Source organism: Myxocyprinus asiaticus, chromosome 21 (assembly GCF_019703515.2).
Source record: "Myxocyprinus asiaticus isolate MX2 ecotype Aquarium Trade chromosome 21, UBuf_Myxa_2, whole genome shotgun sequence".
NCBI classification, from domain to species: Eukaryota; Metazoa; Chordata; class Actinopteri; order Cypriniformes; family Catostomidae; genus Myxocyprinus; species Myxocyprinus asiaticus.
The window spans coordinates 587,456-605,000 of NC_059364.1; the positions used below are offsets into that span (position 1 = coordinate 587,456).

The following is a 17,545-nucleotide window of genomic DNA, read 5'->3' on the forward strand; positions in this document are numbered from 1 at the left end:
TGTATGTTGGTGTGAGTGTGTGTGTTGGTGTGAGTGTGTGTGTGTTCTGATCTGAGCAGACTGACCTGTGGTTTTACGAACAGCACTAATCCAATCGTTACACACTCATCTGATTATCTGTGTAATGTGACACTTGTGCTGTGTGTGTGAGAAACATTACAGACACGTCATTGATCTTCACACGTCACGGCTGGATTTTCATTCTGCTCTTGAGGAGACGTATAAATTAGTGGTTCAGTGCAAGTCACATTTCTGCTTGTTTGTACATGAGAAAGTGTGAAATTGCAGTTTCTTCTCTCTGTGTCATAATGTTTTATATGATTGTCATGACACCAGTCAAATTAGTGTTAAACACACTGTCAGTCTGTTAGTGTAGTTATAATTTACTAGTAAAGTTCAGCCCAGTTTATTTCACATTACACTTTCCAAAGAATTTTTGAAACTAATTCTCTAATGATCATATTCAGAGAACTGATGGGGAATAAAGTCACTGTTTCTAGATCAGACAGAAAGAGAGTTTTTTGAGTTGTTGTTTGTCTGAAGTGATGTGATGTGATTCTCTCATCTAAAACATGAGCTGATGCTGTGAGAGAGAAAGAGACAGTCCTGTGTGTCTGAAGAACAGAAGGTGAGACTCAATGTATCTTCACTTTTTACACTTTTGTCATGTGAAAACTCTGATTAACTGGCAGGATTATTAATTCTGCAGTATTTTTACTGTTGTATTGCTAAGAGCTATCAGATGACATGTGATGTCTCCAAGACAGCATGAAGTTTGACATGTAATCCTGCGCTCTGAACTTTATGACAGACAGTGTGCAGCGAGTGCTCGTAGCAAAAAAAGCTTTTGTAAACAAGTCGTAGCGCGTTCTGTCATGACTAAAGTCTTCTGGCAAGAAACTCAGCCGTGAGACGAGCTGTAGCACCATTCAGAACAGAAATGCACTTTAAATTACAGTTCATTTCCTGTGTTTGAATTGCATTATAAAGTAGCTAACAGGATGCAGAATTATAATTTGATCATGCATAACATCAGCTGTGATGTGTTGTAACCTTGTGCTCTGACTTATGCCTCTCTTTTTTTATATCTTGATCTTTCTGTCACAATGAAGTTTGTGACATTTCTCATCACACAAACGGCTGCTGACCTTCTCCATGAGCTGCTCTGATTATGGAGCAATATTGACATGAATGATGACACATTATACATTAGCTCCTGCACTAATTGATGCATCAGACAGTTCTTTTTTCCTGCAGTGCATTTACACGTTCATTAAACGCAATGTAAGCACTTCTGCACTTACCTAATATGATCTATGCACCATCAGACGTTAATTTAGACACTTATGAATGCCAGAAAAACACATCCAGCATATGAAGGTGAAACAGCAGGATATACTAAAAGCATTGACAGGAAATACTGCTGTTATTGCAATACATACTCAAAAAAACTCAGAGCAGCTTAACTACATTCTCACTGTCTGTACCTGCAAATATAGTGACAATTCATATTTTTTGGAATTTTCTTTTTCACTAATATTGCCTCTTTTAGTCAGGATTTCTGTGAGATGTAGGCTTTACTGAATCATTTATGAATCAGCATTTGTGTCAGCGATGAGATGCTTCTTTATCTCCTGCGACAGCCATCTTGAACTGCTCACACTGATCTTCACTTTTGCTAAACTGGAAATCTAAGCATTCATTAAGTATCAAGCATTGGTCAAATCTGCTAATAGATTATATATCAACGGAAAAAATAGCTGCAGTATCTCAACATATTTCCCATTTTCACCATATTCCCCAATAAGCTTTTTTCAACTCCATAAAACCATAACTTCCTGAAATGCCACAGTTACTGATGTAAGTGGTGTTTATTTAGATGCGTCTTGAATATTTTGTATTTTTATTTTGTGTGTATGTTAGTCCTGTTTCCCTCTTTTTGTTTTTATAATTTGAAAATAATTTTTCAAAAGCTACAACGTAACCAATATGATAAAAAATGCAAAAATGTCTAATGTCTGGGTATCTCAGCGAGTATTGATGCTGACTATCACACCTGGAGTCGCGAGTTTGAATCCGGGGTGTGCTGAGTGTCTCCAGTCAGGTCTCCTAAGCAACCAAATTGGCCCGGTTGCTAGGGAGGGTAGAGTCACATGGGGTAACCTCCTCGTGGTCGTGATTAGTGGTTCTCGCTCTCAATGGGGCGTGTGGTAAGTTGTGTGTGGATCGCGTTGTGTAGCATGAGCCTCCACATGCTGTGAGTCTCCACGGTGTCATGCACAACGAGTCACGTGATAAGATGCACGGATTGACGGTCTCAGAAGTGGAGGCAACTGAGACTTGTCCTCCACCACCCGGATTGAGGTGAGTAACCACGCCACCTTGAGGACCTACTAAGTAGTGGGAATTGGGCATTCCAAGTTGGGAGAATAGGGGGGAAAAAATGCAAAAATATAATTTATAAAATTAATATTTTCAAATTATGCCTAGAAGGTAAGTATGTCACTGTATAATTAACAGCATTATCTGAGAAAGATTTTCCTTCATATGTAAGCAAAATGGACATCAAATTGGGAAATCTTCATCAATGCCCAGCCCTAATATATACTGTATATATATATATATAGTAATGTGCAAAAATATTAGGCACCTTAGATGTTTCACAAAAGCATCTGTCTTAAGATGATCTTTATATCTTCTGCTTTGGTGTGTCAATTGGAAATACCAATTTTAGATTTCCAAACATTCCTTTTGCACATAGAATAGAAGTAGAAGGAGTCCTGCAACAGACTGTATGGATCTCAACACCATTGAGTCAGTCTGAGATTACATGAAGACACAGAAGTGAACTGTGTTCTGCAAGATGCTTGAACAACATTGAAAAACTGTGCACAAGTGTACCTACAGTAGGAGAACTGGTTTTAAATGCATAGGGTGCTCACACCAAATATTCATTTAGTTTTGTTTACTAATGTTTACTACACTTTTAATGAAGTAAACTTCCCATATACTGTATATGTAATGAAATAATTTACTCAACCCATTGTACTTTTGTTATGCAACATGCAACGCCTTTGTTTTTCTCTAGAATAACATACACTAATGAGTTGTTCACAATAAGACCAGGAACATGTATGAAGAAGAGTCCATTTTGATATTCATGTTGACTTTGAAATTCAAATACTTGACTGAACACTAATGTATGTGGACGGATGCCACTGGATGCATTTTTGTTTTTTGTAACCACAAGGTTCAGGTTGCTTCAGTAAACATCGTAAGACTCTCTGTATGAGGGTGTGTTTATGTATTTGGGTCAAGCAATGTTTCAGACATAGTCGTGCATGCAACGTTTCACAAACGTTTTATGTATAGTACGCTTATTCAACCCATTTTCCCTTATGAAAAGCTAAAGATAGTGCAGCCTAGGAGATGGGTAGCATTTACTTTTCACTTTAATTCCAAAGGACAGGAAATTCCTGCACAACAAATAAAGTTTCTGGAGCATTTGATATGGATGTGTGCTCTTTCAGTGAGATGAGGGACACGATTCTCTTTCTACACGCCGTCTGTGATTGACATACTAATAAACCGTTAAGAGGACATTTTGTCAAGCGTCCAGTCTGCAACTTAATCCTGTGAATGAATGTCTTTCTCTGGCTGGATTAGGAGAGGGAGGTGTGTGTGAGTATGGATGTAGTGGCAATGCAGCTCAAAGGGATGGAAGTAAACTTGTGTTAACCCTCTCCTCACCCACCCAAAGAGTACAGGAACTAACCGGTGTCCCCATGAGCTTTGTTGATTATATGCTGTTTAATATGTGCTATAGGAAGCTATAGGAAGTGTGCTCACTCATGTAAGAATTATGCAGCGACCTGATCATGTGCTTGACTAATGAAGCTCTTCGTTTCCGTTGGGTGAATTAATCAGGCTCAACTTGTCCGCCTGTGGAACTCAATCTCTCTCTTGAGGAGAGGAACGCATATCTACCTCTGAGGTTCCGTTTACACCATTTATAGCACAATAAAGGAAATAGTGAGATTTGACCCAGGGCTATTGTTATTGTTATAAGCTGACATGGGTTGCGGGTTGTAATTAGCTCAAATTAGCTGTAGCGAGATGCTCTCAAGAAAAACTCTGACTATGTTCAAATGTAATTCTAACTTCTTAGGATAGTAACTTACTGAATACTGCCAAAGTCTCTTTCAAGGCAAGTCAATACACTCCATCTTAGGAATGATCCCGGGCAGTTATTTTCTATGTAAGCAAGCAGCATAAAAGAACAGCTCCTATCTACTTGAATGGGGAAAGACCGAAATCTCCTAAAAGATTGGTTAAGAATACAATCAAAGAATAAATTTCAAATCAGCAGTAAAATCTGACAACAATGGTATCATAAATGGTGCTTCTTTACCTCAGATTACGCTAAAAAACTAAAAAACAGGCTGGTACAGCTAATGCCAGTTCTCGAGTTGATTGCCAGGTGATGTATGTATCTAAAAGGTGATTGGCTCTTTTACCTGTAAGGCGGGACTTCATTTTCTATATCCATTGTTTTGTTTTATTTCCATATGTCCAACAGTTGCTGCCGTGTTTGTGTCCTCAACTTTACATTGCGTTCTTCTGCGGCATTGCGCTGCAGTATTGGGATTTCCCTCTTACGTCACACTCCGGGATTCCCCCGGCGCACTTGAGCATGTACACACGTGCACTCTGACTCTTCAAAAACCCATAAGATCTATTCGCAGTTTGATCAAATAGTGAGTCAAAATATAGACTTATATTTTTAAGTCAAGATGATATAGCTTTCATCGTGCTCTGTTGTATACTGCACATTCTGGCAAATGTATGACTGTAGATCATCTGGGTTTTCCATACATACAAAGAAATTGCATACCGTGCACATTGTATGTTCTACAGTATAAACTGCAGAAACAGTAATAGTAATACTGTACATAGCTTCAATGTTTCCCTCTCATTTTCCCCTCTGGTCCTCTATCTGCTTATATTGTTGGAAATTCCCATTTCATCACCAGTCTGAAGATACAGCAGCTGTCGCAGACACTCTCTGACATGCTGAAGTATGACTGCGCATCCTGGCCAGAGTTTGTATTAATTAACTTGAGCTTTAGGAATGCATGCCCACATGCCCGCTCTGTGTGAGGGTCAGGGACAAAACCCAGCGCTGCTTTCCTTTGTCAAACTGTCAATATCACACTGAAGAGAGAACAGTAGAGTCCCTGTGCAGCATTTAAAGGAATATTCTGTGTTCAGTGCAAGTTGAGCTTAATTGACAGCTCTTGTGGCATAATGTAGATTACTACATAGGTTATTCTCAACTCATCCCTCGTTTATCTCAAATAAAAGCACTTACGATGGAAGTGATTTGGGCCAGTCTGTAAACGTTAAAATACTCGCTGTTTCAAAATTATAGCCACAAGGCGTAAGTCATTTATTAAGCTTCTATGTGTACAGTTATTTCCAATATTATAACTTCATTATAATCAATTCCCACTACTAAGTAGGTCCTCGTGTTACTCATCTCAATCCAGGTGGTGGAGGACAAGTCTTAGTTGCCTCCGCGTCTGAGACCGTAAATCCGCGCATCTTATCACGTGACTCGTTGTGCATGACACCGCGGAGACTCACAGCATGTGGAGGCTCATGCTACTCTCCGCGATCCACGCACAACTTACCACACGCCCCATTGAGAGCGAGAACCACTAATCACGACCACGAGGAGGTTACCCCATGTGACTCTACCCTCCCTAGCAACCGGGCCAATTTGGTTGCATAGGAGACCTGGCTGGAGTCACTCTGCATGCCCTGGAAGGACATTGCTTTTGTCACTTTACTTAAAGCACACCTATTATACAGTATATATTACAAATATATATAATACATTATAACTTCTGCAGATAAAACTGGATGTTGCTTGTGTTATAATGCATTATACTCTAAGGTATAACTATGAATAGGTAAGTATTATAATGTATTATAGTTGTGGTTACAACTATTTATGAGGTGTATTATGAGACATAACTAATGCATTATAATGCCTTTACAATGCATTATAAATATGGGCTTCATAGAAAATGTTAGTTAGATTCTGCTGTTTACCACTATGTTTCCTTCTCAGTGATATAAACGAGGGTGTTTTGTGGTTTGGTTTATACGAGCTGAGCTCATACAGAAAGATATGGAGGGTTTGTGTTAGCAGGAGAGAATATGCAGGATGGAATTGAATCCAGCGGCTCCTTGGAGAAATGTCAATGTCTCGACTGGATCGTTCACGGGAGGTTACGGTTGAAGAGTTCACTGGAGCGTGAGCTGCTCAAGAATGCACAGTATCTGTCTCAATAGTGCATTGCACAGCAGTTCTCCAGCACACGACCCCTGAGTGTTTCTGGCCTTGAGTTTCTTTTATTTGTATGTGTTTTTATTCTGATTAGATGGAGTTGGTTGGTTTTCTTTCCCTTTCTATGTTCCAGTTTGTATTTTTGTGTTGTTATTTATGTTGTTCTCGTCATAGGTTCTCGTTTAGTTCACTGTTGAAGCGCTGAAACTCCCACATGAAGCAGCCAGCACCGGTGCTGATCGCTCGGGGAAATGGGCCAAGTGAACGGCGAAGCTTCTTTTGTTGAGCGGTGCAGTCGTCTGTCTTGATTCAGACTGGCGTCTGTCCTACCGCAGACAGTAGCTGGTGGAACAAAGAGATGCAGCTGTGTTTATGTGTGTGTGTTGTGAGTGTCGTTACTGATGTGAAGGATGCAGTAATTACTCACAGAACACAGAACGAAACCTTAAGCTCTGAATGTCCACTCTGGGTCACAGCAGAACAACATGTGCAGTGTCCTGAGATGGCGTCTCTCTTTCTTCTGTCTCTCTCTGTGTCTGTTCAAGCTTCAGTTGACACAAACATTTAAGGACTTGACTTTCATGCACTCTTTCTGTCCAGATGAAACGGGTTCCTCACGGCTCCACACAGGGCTGGAATGGCAATCTGGCATACTGGCATTTTCCCAGTGGGCCGACGCACTTTGGGGCCGATCAGGGGCGCACTGGCCATCGGGAGAACCGGCCTGCCCGCAGGCTGCGATAAACTGAAATGAGCCACCGCGTTATGCAGAACGGGCCACAAAACGGCGCCGCGATATGCCGAAGGGGGCAGCGATATGCAGAAAAGGACAGCTTGCGCCCCACCCCCTTTTGGGCCAGTTGCTTTTGGGCCAATTTCTCTTCCCAGTCCACCCCTGGCTCCACAGTGATAATGTTACTTTGGCTAAATGGCATTAGATGTGACCAGATGTTAGAGCAGGGTGATATGACCACAAAACAAACCTATAACTTGAGATGACAATTTAACAAGACCAAGTCATCTCACAATGCATATAGAAAATTAAGCCTATTTTTAGTGCCATTGAGATTTTTTACATTGTAACATTATTTTCATGACATTTGCACACATTTTACCCACAATTCTCATTACTACAATGTGAGAAAAATGATATGTTAATTAAAATATAAAGTATTTAGACATCATTGCAGTACTCCCGTTGTACTGCCTTTAATTAAGTTGATTTTAAATAAAACAAAAAATTGTTTAAATTGTTAAAAAAGAAATTAAAAGTAAAACGTCGGGATGCATTCTAGTAAGGGAGAATTGAGGTGTAAAAGTGTCCTGAAAATAATGTCACAATACAAAAAGTCATAATGGTCCTAAATTTAGGTTTCATTTTCTTTATGAAAAAAAAAATATTTATATATATTCAATTTTTATTGATTTGGGGTTAAGTATGATCAGGACATTTTCTTGACAGGTTTCATGTCAGAAAATGTATACCAATTTATTTAATATTATTCCATAATTTACACTTTTAATTCAGAATTAACGCATTTACGCATGCGATTAATTAAAAAAGTTTAACGTGTTAATTTTTCTTAATCGTGATTAACGCATTTACCATTAAAACAACATGAACACTTGTGTGAAGGGCTGAACCTTTGTAATGTGTCCACCCATGGTCATTACACTGACACATCACAAACAGACACAGCACCACAGAGCCCTTCTAACAATAAGAGCCTACACGCTTAGCATAACATAGCATATAGACATTCTATGGGCGGAACACGCTCTTAACACGCTAGTTGATCGTTAAACTCTCTCCTATGATAGAGCCACGGAGGAGAATCTCTGACAGTGCTTCTGTATCAGTGATAAAATGATGGAGAAAGACACTCTTAACACTATTTGATGTACAAAACAAGCCCAGATGGGCCTTGAAATCACGTTTTTTCAGCTTACGTAAGGCACATTATAATTACCTCAGAAGCACACCAAATCTTAACTATCACCAAAACACAGAATGAGACGTTTTTGTTTGCAAGTGCTTTTCATGGTGAGTTCAAAGCGGTGCTGGTGTTGACGCTCTGACATGAATCATGAACGCAGCTTCACGTAATAAAGAGGATAGTCACTACCGGCAGATTAATATGGTGGAGGATGAGAGTTTAAAAGATTTAATGCCCATTGCAATGAATATGCAACCTATGTGGAGACTAGTTCTTTCAGTTAGTCAAACTCCCACTTAGACTTTTTTAGCGCATTTTTATCTTTATACTGTGGAAGGCTTTGTTTGGAAAATGTTAAAGAGCACCTATTATGGTTTTTAATCGTGCCTAATTTTGTTTTAAAGGTCTCATACAATAGATTTACATGCATCCAAGGTCAAAAAACACTTTAATTTGCTCAGAATTTAAATTGCAGCATTACCTTTTTTTCCCAGTGTCAAAAACGACTCGTTCAGTGATCCGTTCTAAAGGATTCATTCTAAACTCCTCCTTTCAGAGAGCATACTCTGCTCTGATTGGTCAGATGCCCCAGTCTGTTGTGATTGGTCTACCGCTTAGTGTAGTGTTTGAGGGCGGGTCAAAGCTGTTCACGAGCAGCCAATGAAGACCAGAGGTGGGTTTTTTGTTAGCAAATTACATAGATTAGTACAGAAAGTAAGTCTGGAATTACTAACGACTCGTTTCAGGTGTTCAGAATTGGTTCTTTCTTTTGGGAGTCAATAACTCCATTTGTCCTGCACTTTGATTTTTGATACTTTGCAGACTTTTTTACATTCACAAACAGCTATATAACACACTACATGAAAGGTCATATTTGAAAAACCATAATAGGTGCTCTTTAATAAAATATTATATTGTTACATATTGTTTCTTTTCTTTCCTAAAATAGAAATAAATGCATTCTGACAAGTATAGAAGTATATACTATACAGTGTCAAATTTCAGTACTTTTAAAGTCTGCGATTGGTCGCAATTAACTACAAAAACTTATGTGATTATTTGCGATTTAACATTTTTTATTGACTGACAGTACTAATTGAAATGCATCTATTTTTCTTTTTTTTCTTGAAATAGTTCCTTTATTGACTGTCTCATTCTACAAACATATTTTGTACTTTGTTTGGTAATAAACGGTTATTTATACATTACCTGAACATGTTATAGTTCATTACATTTTAATATATGTCATTTATCACATAGAGGGCTTGATGGTTCTCGATAATTACATCTGATGATTCTTTTTTTTTATTTTATTAATTTTTGTATTTGCTATTACAAACCGCACTGTGGGGGATAAAAATGGATTATCTCAGAGAGTTTTGCTCCCAGGCATGCAAGTATCCAGAATCAGTGAAGAAGCAGAAATCAATAGAAGCAGCAGGCACACCATGCGGGACGTTTTAGACCACTCTAACATGTGTTATCCCATATGCTAACTCACCAGAACTAATCTCATGTGCCTGACTGATCCATCAACCATTTTGCCGTTGGTGAATTGAACAGAACTGATCCACAGGAGTGTTTTGTAAATCACAGGCCGTCTGATCCTTTTTCTCAGGGAATAAGAGATCTGAGATTCCTCCATTCTTGGCCTGAAGCTGCCTTCTGGGCCTCACTAATGTGCCGAGGCTCCAAAATGTTAATTTACCATAACTAATCCCATTTTAAAGCACACCAGTATCTCACTGGTTGAGCTGTCTTAGACATTTAGTTAGTATAGATGTGTTAGTGTTCAGTTTTGCACACTGGTCTGAGATCATGTTAGCTTAAGTCAGCGGCACACCTTGATAATGGCTAGAAATGTCACAACTATCGACTTCTGTTGCTGAAATCTGGCCACTTTTCACTTGTCAGTCTGTCACACTCAAGGATGCAAATGAATATTTAAGGCTGGGTGGACCAAATGTAAAAGCTTCTGAATAAGTCATTGAAACTCATATTGATTGAAGTGTCAGATCTCACGACGAAAGGTCTTGTTGTGTGCGCACTCCTTCGACAGAACGAGACGAGTCCGAGATGCTACGACATTTTACAAAACTGCTTAATATATTGATGTCTTGTGCGCACCGCCCCGATGAGCCAATGAAATAGAGAGAGAGCGCAAGAGGAGGGCATATATTCTTTAATGTTTGTTGACATGTTATGAAGAATGAACTGCACGAGTTTGTGAATGAATTTCGTTATCTGAATTGTTAGATGCATTTTAGGCGATCCTTTAGAAATGGGATGACGCTAAAGGTAGCTGTAATGGACGTTACGGTCGTGTAGTTGATACACTACAGTCTTGGAAGTGTTTGCACCAGCATGATGAAAAACTGGACTGTGAGTCGCAGAGCGCCGACTGCAAGACGTGTGATCGTGCTGGTTTACCGACCTCCAAAACCTAACAAGGATTTTAACGATGAGTTTGTGGACTTTCTAGGTGGAACTATCCCAAATCATGATAGTCTTTTAATTCTTGGGGGCTTCAACATTCTAAGGAATTTGTAAAGCTTATTGATTCATTTGATCTTACCCAGTGGGTGAATGGCCCTACTCATACTCAGGGCCACATGTTAGACCTGGTTTTATCATATGGTTTACATGTCTCTGATACTAAGTATCAGCCTGGGTAGCTCAGCAAGTAAAAACGCTGACTAGCACACCTAGTGGTATCCAGTTCGAATCCAGGGCGTGCTGAGTGACTCCAGACAGGTCTCCTAAGCAACCAAATTGGCCCGGTTGCTAGGGAGGGTAGAGTCACATGGGGTAACCTCCTCGTGGTCGCTATAATGTGGTTCTCGCTCTCGGTGGGGCGCGTGGTGAGTTGTGCGTGGATGCCGCGGAGAATAGCGTGAAGCCTCCACACGCACTAGGTCTCCGCGGTAACGCGCTCAACAAGCCACGTGATAAGATGCGCGGATTGACGGTCCTGAACGTTTAGCCCCACTACCAGTGAAGATTTCTCTCTGATGTATAAAGAAGCCAGCAATTCTCAAATGCCCCATTTACGTGTGAATGATCATTTTAAATTGTTTAATTCCACTTGTTTAAGTATTTTAGATTCTGTTGCACCATTAAAACCTAAACACCCTAAACCTAAAGTTGAGCCATGATTAAATGTTACCACACGTTCTCTTAGTCGGTTGTGCCGACAAGCTGAGCGAAAATGGAAAAAGGACAAGCTACAGGTGCACTATGAAGCTCTAAAGGACACTCTCAGAAACTTTCAGAAAGCAGTAAAGGCTGCAAAGATTAAATATTATTCTGACATTATTGCAATGAACTGTCATAAACCGAGAATTCTTTTTTCTTCAGTAAACTCGGTAAAGCTCACCAAGAGTCATCTGCTACAATCTGTGAGAATTTCGCAGATTTTTTGTTGATAAGATTGCTGGTCAGGGATCACAGATCCTGCCAGCTGCCTATAACCCTGTTTGTACTGCTGGTTGGAGTGAGTATGAGTCCATCTCTCTTTCCTCTCTTCAGGAAATTATTGCTCAACTTAAACCTACATCTTGTTTAATGATACTATCCCTTCACATCTTATCAAGCAGCTCTTCGACACAGTGGGGCCCAGTCTTCTTTCCATAATAAATAAATGTCTTAACACAGGTACCCTACCTGATCACTTTAAGCACACTATAGTGATACCATCCCTTTAAGAGACCGAACCTTGATCCTGTTGACTTAACAAATTATAGACCTATTTCGAATTTGCCCTTCATCTCAAAAGATTTGGAAAAAGCAGTTCTGTTACAATTACAATCTTTCTTGAATGCAAATTCTATATTTGAGACATTTCAGTCAGGTTTCGGAGCATTTCATGGTACAGAGTCTGCTTTGTTAAAAGCTTTAAATGATATTTTATTAACTGTTGACTGTTGTGATAATGCAATCCTTGTTCTTTTAGATCTCAGTGTAGCATTTGATATGGTCGACCATAACATCCTCATTTCTCGTCTCGAGCATTGTGAGGGTATGAAGGGAACTGTTCTCAAATGGTTTCATTCTTATCTGACAGATAGAAGGTTTTCAATCAGCCTAGGTAACTTCACATCCTCTGTATCTTCCTTGGAGGGTTCCCCAAGGTTCCATTCTCGCCCCTGTTCTTTTTTTTCCTTATACATGCTTCCAGTCGGATCTATTTTTTAGGAAACATGGTGTATCCTTCTAGTGTTATGCTGACGATACCCAGATTTATTTGCCTCTGAGATGCACAGTTAAAAATGTTCTCGATCCTTTATTGGCCTGACTAAAGGACATAAAATTATGGATGTCCTCAAAGTTTTTACATTTAAATGAAAATAAAACTGAGATTATCTTGTTTGGTCCCAAGTTAAAACGTGTGTAAAGAGTTTGGGATTTTTATTTGACAGCGATCATAAGTTAGACAAACAGATAAATTAACTTGCTAGATCTTTTAGCTAAAGTTAAGCCATTAATTTCTACAAGAGACTTTGAAAGTGTGATCCATGCATTTGTTACGTCCCGTTTAGACTAATGTAATTCCCTGTATTACGGAATAAACTCATCATCACTGGTCCAAATGGTCCACACATTACACCTATCTTAGCCTCACTACACTGGCTACCAGTCCACTTCAGAGTTTATTTAAAAATTCTCTTATTTGTTTATAAGTCCTTAAAAAACTTAGCTCCATCTTATCTCTCTGATCTACTTAGTATATTTAATCCCTTAGATCGAGGACTCAACGACTGCTTATTGTACCTTGGTCTAGACTGAAGCAAAGTGGTGAACGTGCTTTTGCCATAGCTGGACCCAAGCTTTGGAACAGTTTGCCAATACACATAAGATCTGCTCCGACATTGTTGGTTTTTAAATCTTTGCTAAAAACGTATTTTTTCTCTTTGGATTTTAATGTTGTCAAATGTGTGTTTTGTCTTACTGTTTTATTTGTTGTTAAGTCTTATTATACTGTAGAATTGTGTTTAATAGATTTTGTTTTAAAGCACATTGGTCAACGCCTGTTGTATAAATTGTGCTATATAGATACATTTTGACATTGACATTGACCTTTTAGATACAGACATCACTTGTCAATCAATGCATTAGCTATACAAGCTGGGAATTATTTTTTTTTCAATTCTCCCCAATTTGGAATGCCCAATTCCCAATGCGCTCTAAGTCCTCGTGGTGGTGTAGTGACTCGCCTCAATCCGGGTGGCGGAGGATGAATCTCAGTTGCCTCCGCGTCTGAGATCGTCAGTCCACGCATCTTATCACGTGGCTTGTTGAGCACGTTACCGTGGAGACATAGCGCATGTGGAGGCTTCACGCTATTCTCCGCGGCATCCACGCACAACTCACCACACACCCCACCGAGAGCAAGAACCACATTATAGTGACCACGAGGAAGTTACCCCATGTGACTCTACCCTCCCTAGCAACTGGGCCAATTTGGTTGCTTAGGAGACCTGGCTGGAGTCACTCAGCACACCCTGGATTCGAACTCACGACTCCAGGTGTGGTAGTCAGCGTTAATACTCACTGAGCTACCCAGTCCCCGGGAAAATTGCATTTTTTAGTGTAATCTGAGGTAAAGAATCACAATTTATGATACCAGTGTTGTCAGATTTTACTGCTGATTTGAAATATTTTCTTTGATCGTAATCTTGACCAACCGTTTTGGAGATTTCTATCTTTCTCCATACAAGTAGATAGGAGCTGCACTGTCATGACTGGAAATAGCCACACGAGAGTGGACTGACTTGCTAGAAAGACTTTGATCATGGTTTTTAGCTATTCCTTTAAGTCTGCAAAGAGTTGAGTTGGTTGGGTTTTTAATTTTAAACTCTGACAGACACATAAACTTGAACTTAAAGGTGCTGTAAGTGATTGTAACCATACTAGCTGAGCTGTTGGATTAGCCACGCCCACTCTTTCCAAAACCCTGCACTCTAGAAATAGCAAATGAGCTTTACTGAGACCGATATCGAGCAGAAACGGTTGTTAAAAACATCAGTAGTAAAATAGCACCCTCAACTGACAACTGTTATGAACAACATGGCATAAAAATGGCATTAAGCCTCAATAATTCACTGCAACTACAATACTATGAGAATGAGCAAAATTATTGACTTGTTGAAAGCGCCATTGATCGCGGACACATTTTTATTTGTTGTTTACAGTCTAGAGCTGTCACAGAGACCGGTGAGATATCTCACAACACTTATTTCATTGATATCTTTCATTGAGTATGACATTTTTTTGCAAGTCCTTCCATGAAAAAAATCGCTCAAAACACCTTTAACAATTTTTTAACTCTTACGATAATGATGTTAATATCTTAAAATCAGTAAAACTATTGGTAAGTGGGCTTTAGCAGTATCAATAAGCAAACACTAGTAGAAGCTTATGTGGTGATGAAGAGGACGAACAATGCCAAAAACACAGCTGGGTCTAGAAGATTCTGGATCTTCCCTCAAGCCTCTTGCTATAATTGAAATGTCGATAAAGAGAGCGGATAGATGAAAAAAGCATGCTCACTGGTGAACTTGTTACTGGGGGGAAATTGAGAGTATTAATATGACACTGCGTTCGGCATTCATCCTGACCTAGTTTTCTCCTCCTGTTGGGGAAACCACGAAACATCTACTGTTCACAATGTTCAGACATTAACGGGAACTGGTGCTGCCATCTTAATATTACATGACTGTCTTTTCCATTAGTGCACTTCATAATTTCTCCATGTGTAACTGGGCAAGTTGAAATCAGCGTTTTGAGTTGCAGTGCTTTTATTTCCTCGCTCACATCCATCAGGTCTTCATGAGGAAATATTCTCTCCCTTCTCTGTTTCCTTCCACTTAAAGTCCATTTGACTTCAGTGAGCAGGATACAAGAGCTGTGGGTCAGAGAGAGAGTTCACACTCCTTCATTTCCCTTCACTAGATATCTGGAGCCGGACACTGTTAACCTGAGTGCTTTTAGTCTGAACTAGTCAGCAGTCTCAAATAGATTTGGGGTTATTTGATGAGTATTTCAATCCAAAACGTGCAAAAGAGACGTTGCATTATAGGAAGAAACTAGATTTGCATTTTAGATATTGGTCGACCGATGTGGGTTTTTTAATAGCCGATGCCGATATCCAGAGAGCAGGGTGGCCGATATATCACACACTTTAATATAGTAAATAACATAAAAATAAAATTGCTAAAAATAATAATAAACTCTACAATTTCACACAAAAATTTTACTTTGTAAAAAATAATGTAAAAAATAATATTGTATTTTAAATGATAGATAGCAGTTTCTTCTGACTTCTGTTTAGTCATCAAATTTTAGTAATTTATTTGCACATGAAGAAATTGTTAATATATTAGGGAGAAGGAAATAACAGTACACACAGTAGTCCATGGATGGCATGTCCACGTTAGCAGTCGCATTTACTCAAAAAATACAGAATCAAAACAATTGTACATACAGTGATAGTGAATAAGACATTTACTTATAGCACACGTGAAGCGCTTTTACTTTGAAGTTGCACCACAGACTATTTAGCAGAGATGGACCACTTCTATAAAAATGAATGGGAAAAATTAGAATGCCCAACTGCGGCCAACGGTCAACGGATGTAGAAAGGAAGTCCCGCCTCACAGGTAAAACAGCCAATCACCTTTTAGATACAGACATCGCCTGAACTCAAGAACGCGCATATGCATTAGCTATAAAAGCTGGGAAAAATTGCGTTTTTTAGTGTAATCTGAGGTAAAGAAGCACCATATATGATACCAGTGTTGTCATATTTTACTGCTGATTTGAAATATGTTCTTTGATCATAATCTTGACCAACCATTTTGGAGATTTCAGTCTTTCTCCATTCAAGTAGATAGGAGCTGCACTGTCATGACTGGAAATAGCCTCTCGAGAGCGTTAAAAACATTGCTGACAGTGGACTGACTTGCTAGAAAGTCTTTGGTTGCACTCACGCGCTTGTGTGGATCCAGTGCGAGCAGCAATCTCCTGACAGTTTAAACAGCCTGGATCACCTGCTTGGACTGCCGTCATGATTTGTGAATCAGAGGAACTTTTGATTCTGATCCTTCAGAGGAAGATATTAGACGAGCACTCGATGGGAAGAAAACGCTGGATTTTCATGAGGTTCGTGAATTACATCTGTTTAAACAAGATATCTGCATATTTGTAAATGGGATATAATACAAGTTTTATTGATATTTGCCTTTTATCATTAGACAAGTTACAGGGAACTGTTGAGGAGAGACTGTTAGAATACGTGCTTTAGAGGATAATAAATGAGTGCTACACAGGATGCTGGATCTGCTCAAGTTTTGTGAGGTTGGTTTATTACATCTGTTTAAATGAGATCTGTGCATATTTTCAGACATATATGATATTAGTGTTATTGATATTTGCCTTTTTATCATTAGATAAGACAGATAAAAGTAACAGGGAACTGTTGAGGAGAGAGAGGGAGAATGAAATGGTCGAGCACTTTAACATTATGAGCTCAAACGCGTCTGCTGCGGCTCTGATATGCGGACCGTTTAAATGAGACTGTGTTGTACACTGGTCTGTTATTGTAGTGACACGATGGCATGTAACAACAAAACGAACCGTGACTGGTTGTTTACATGTCTCAGTAGCTTCACATGCTAACAGGTGATTCTCAGCGGCCTCAAGAAACAAATTGGCCAAACAGGAAAATTTATCGGCCGATGCGATAATTAAAAAAGTCAGAATATCGGCTGATTTATCGGCCTCTGCGATATATCGGTCGACCACTAATTTTAGATAGATGGTTAAATATACCAAATGCAGTAGAGCGCAACAGTGCCCGCCCAGCCGTCTTGGTTCTTCTTATAGTGATTTCATAAAATCCTTCATAAAGAGTTATAAACCATGAACTAAACCAACCAGCTCCGAGTTGAATCACAACATTCCACACTTTGATTTGAAGTAAAAAATATTTGAAAATCAGACATAAAGGCAAGGTACAAGGCTGTGTACTTCTCGTCTTTCATGGTTTTCGGAGGTGGAAAAAAACATACTAGTGTAACTGAGAGGTGTAAACGTAGCAATATTAATGTTTTCAAATGTAAACTTATGCAAATATTATGATGATGCAATTGTTGTTGGTTAGATTTTGACTATGTAAGTTAATAGAAGATTTTCAAACTTAAATCTTAAAGGAATATTCCAGGATCAGTACAAGTTCAGCTCAATCGACAGCATC

At 39.2% G+C, this 17,545-nt stretch overlaps 1 protein-coding gene across 2 annotated transcripts in view; it reads left to right on the top strand.

Moving 5' to 3' along the window:
- Positions 1 to 17,545, top strand: part of LOC127411920 (inactive tyrosine-protein kinase 7-like) — a 127,421-nt gene that overhangs the window by 22,132 nt on the left and 87,744 nt on the right. Inside the window, exon 1 of one of the 2 annotated variants that reach the window (XM_051647827.1) lies at positions 16,545 to 16,647. The exons of the other annotated variant lie outside the window; for it this stretch is intronic. The gene's annotated coding sequence lies outside the window, so the exon portion shown is untranslated. Of the gene's footprint in view, positions 1 to 16,544; positions 16,648 to 17,545 lie in introns of those variants that run through there. 2 annotated transcript variants of the gene reach the window in all.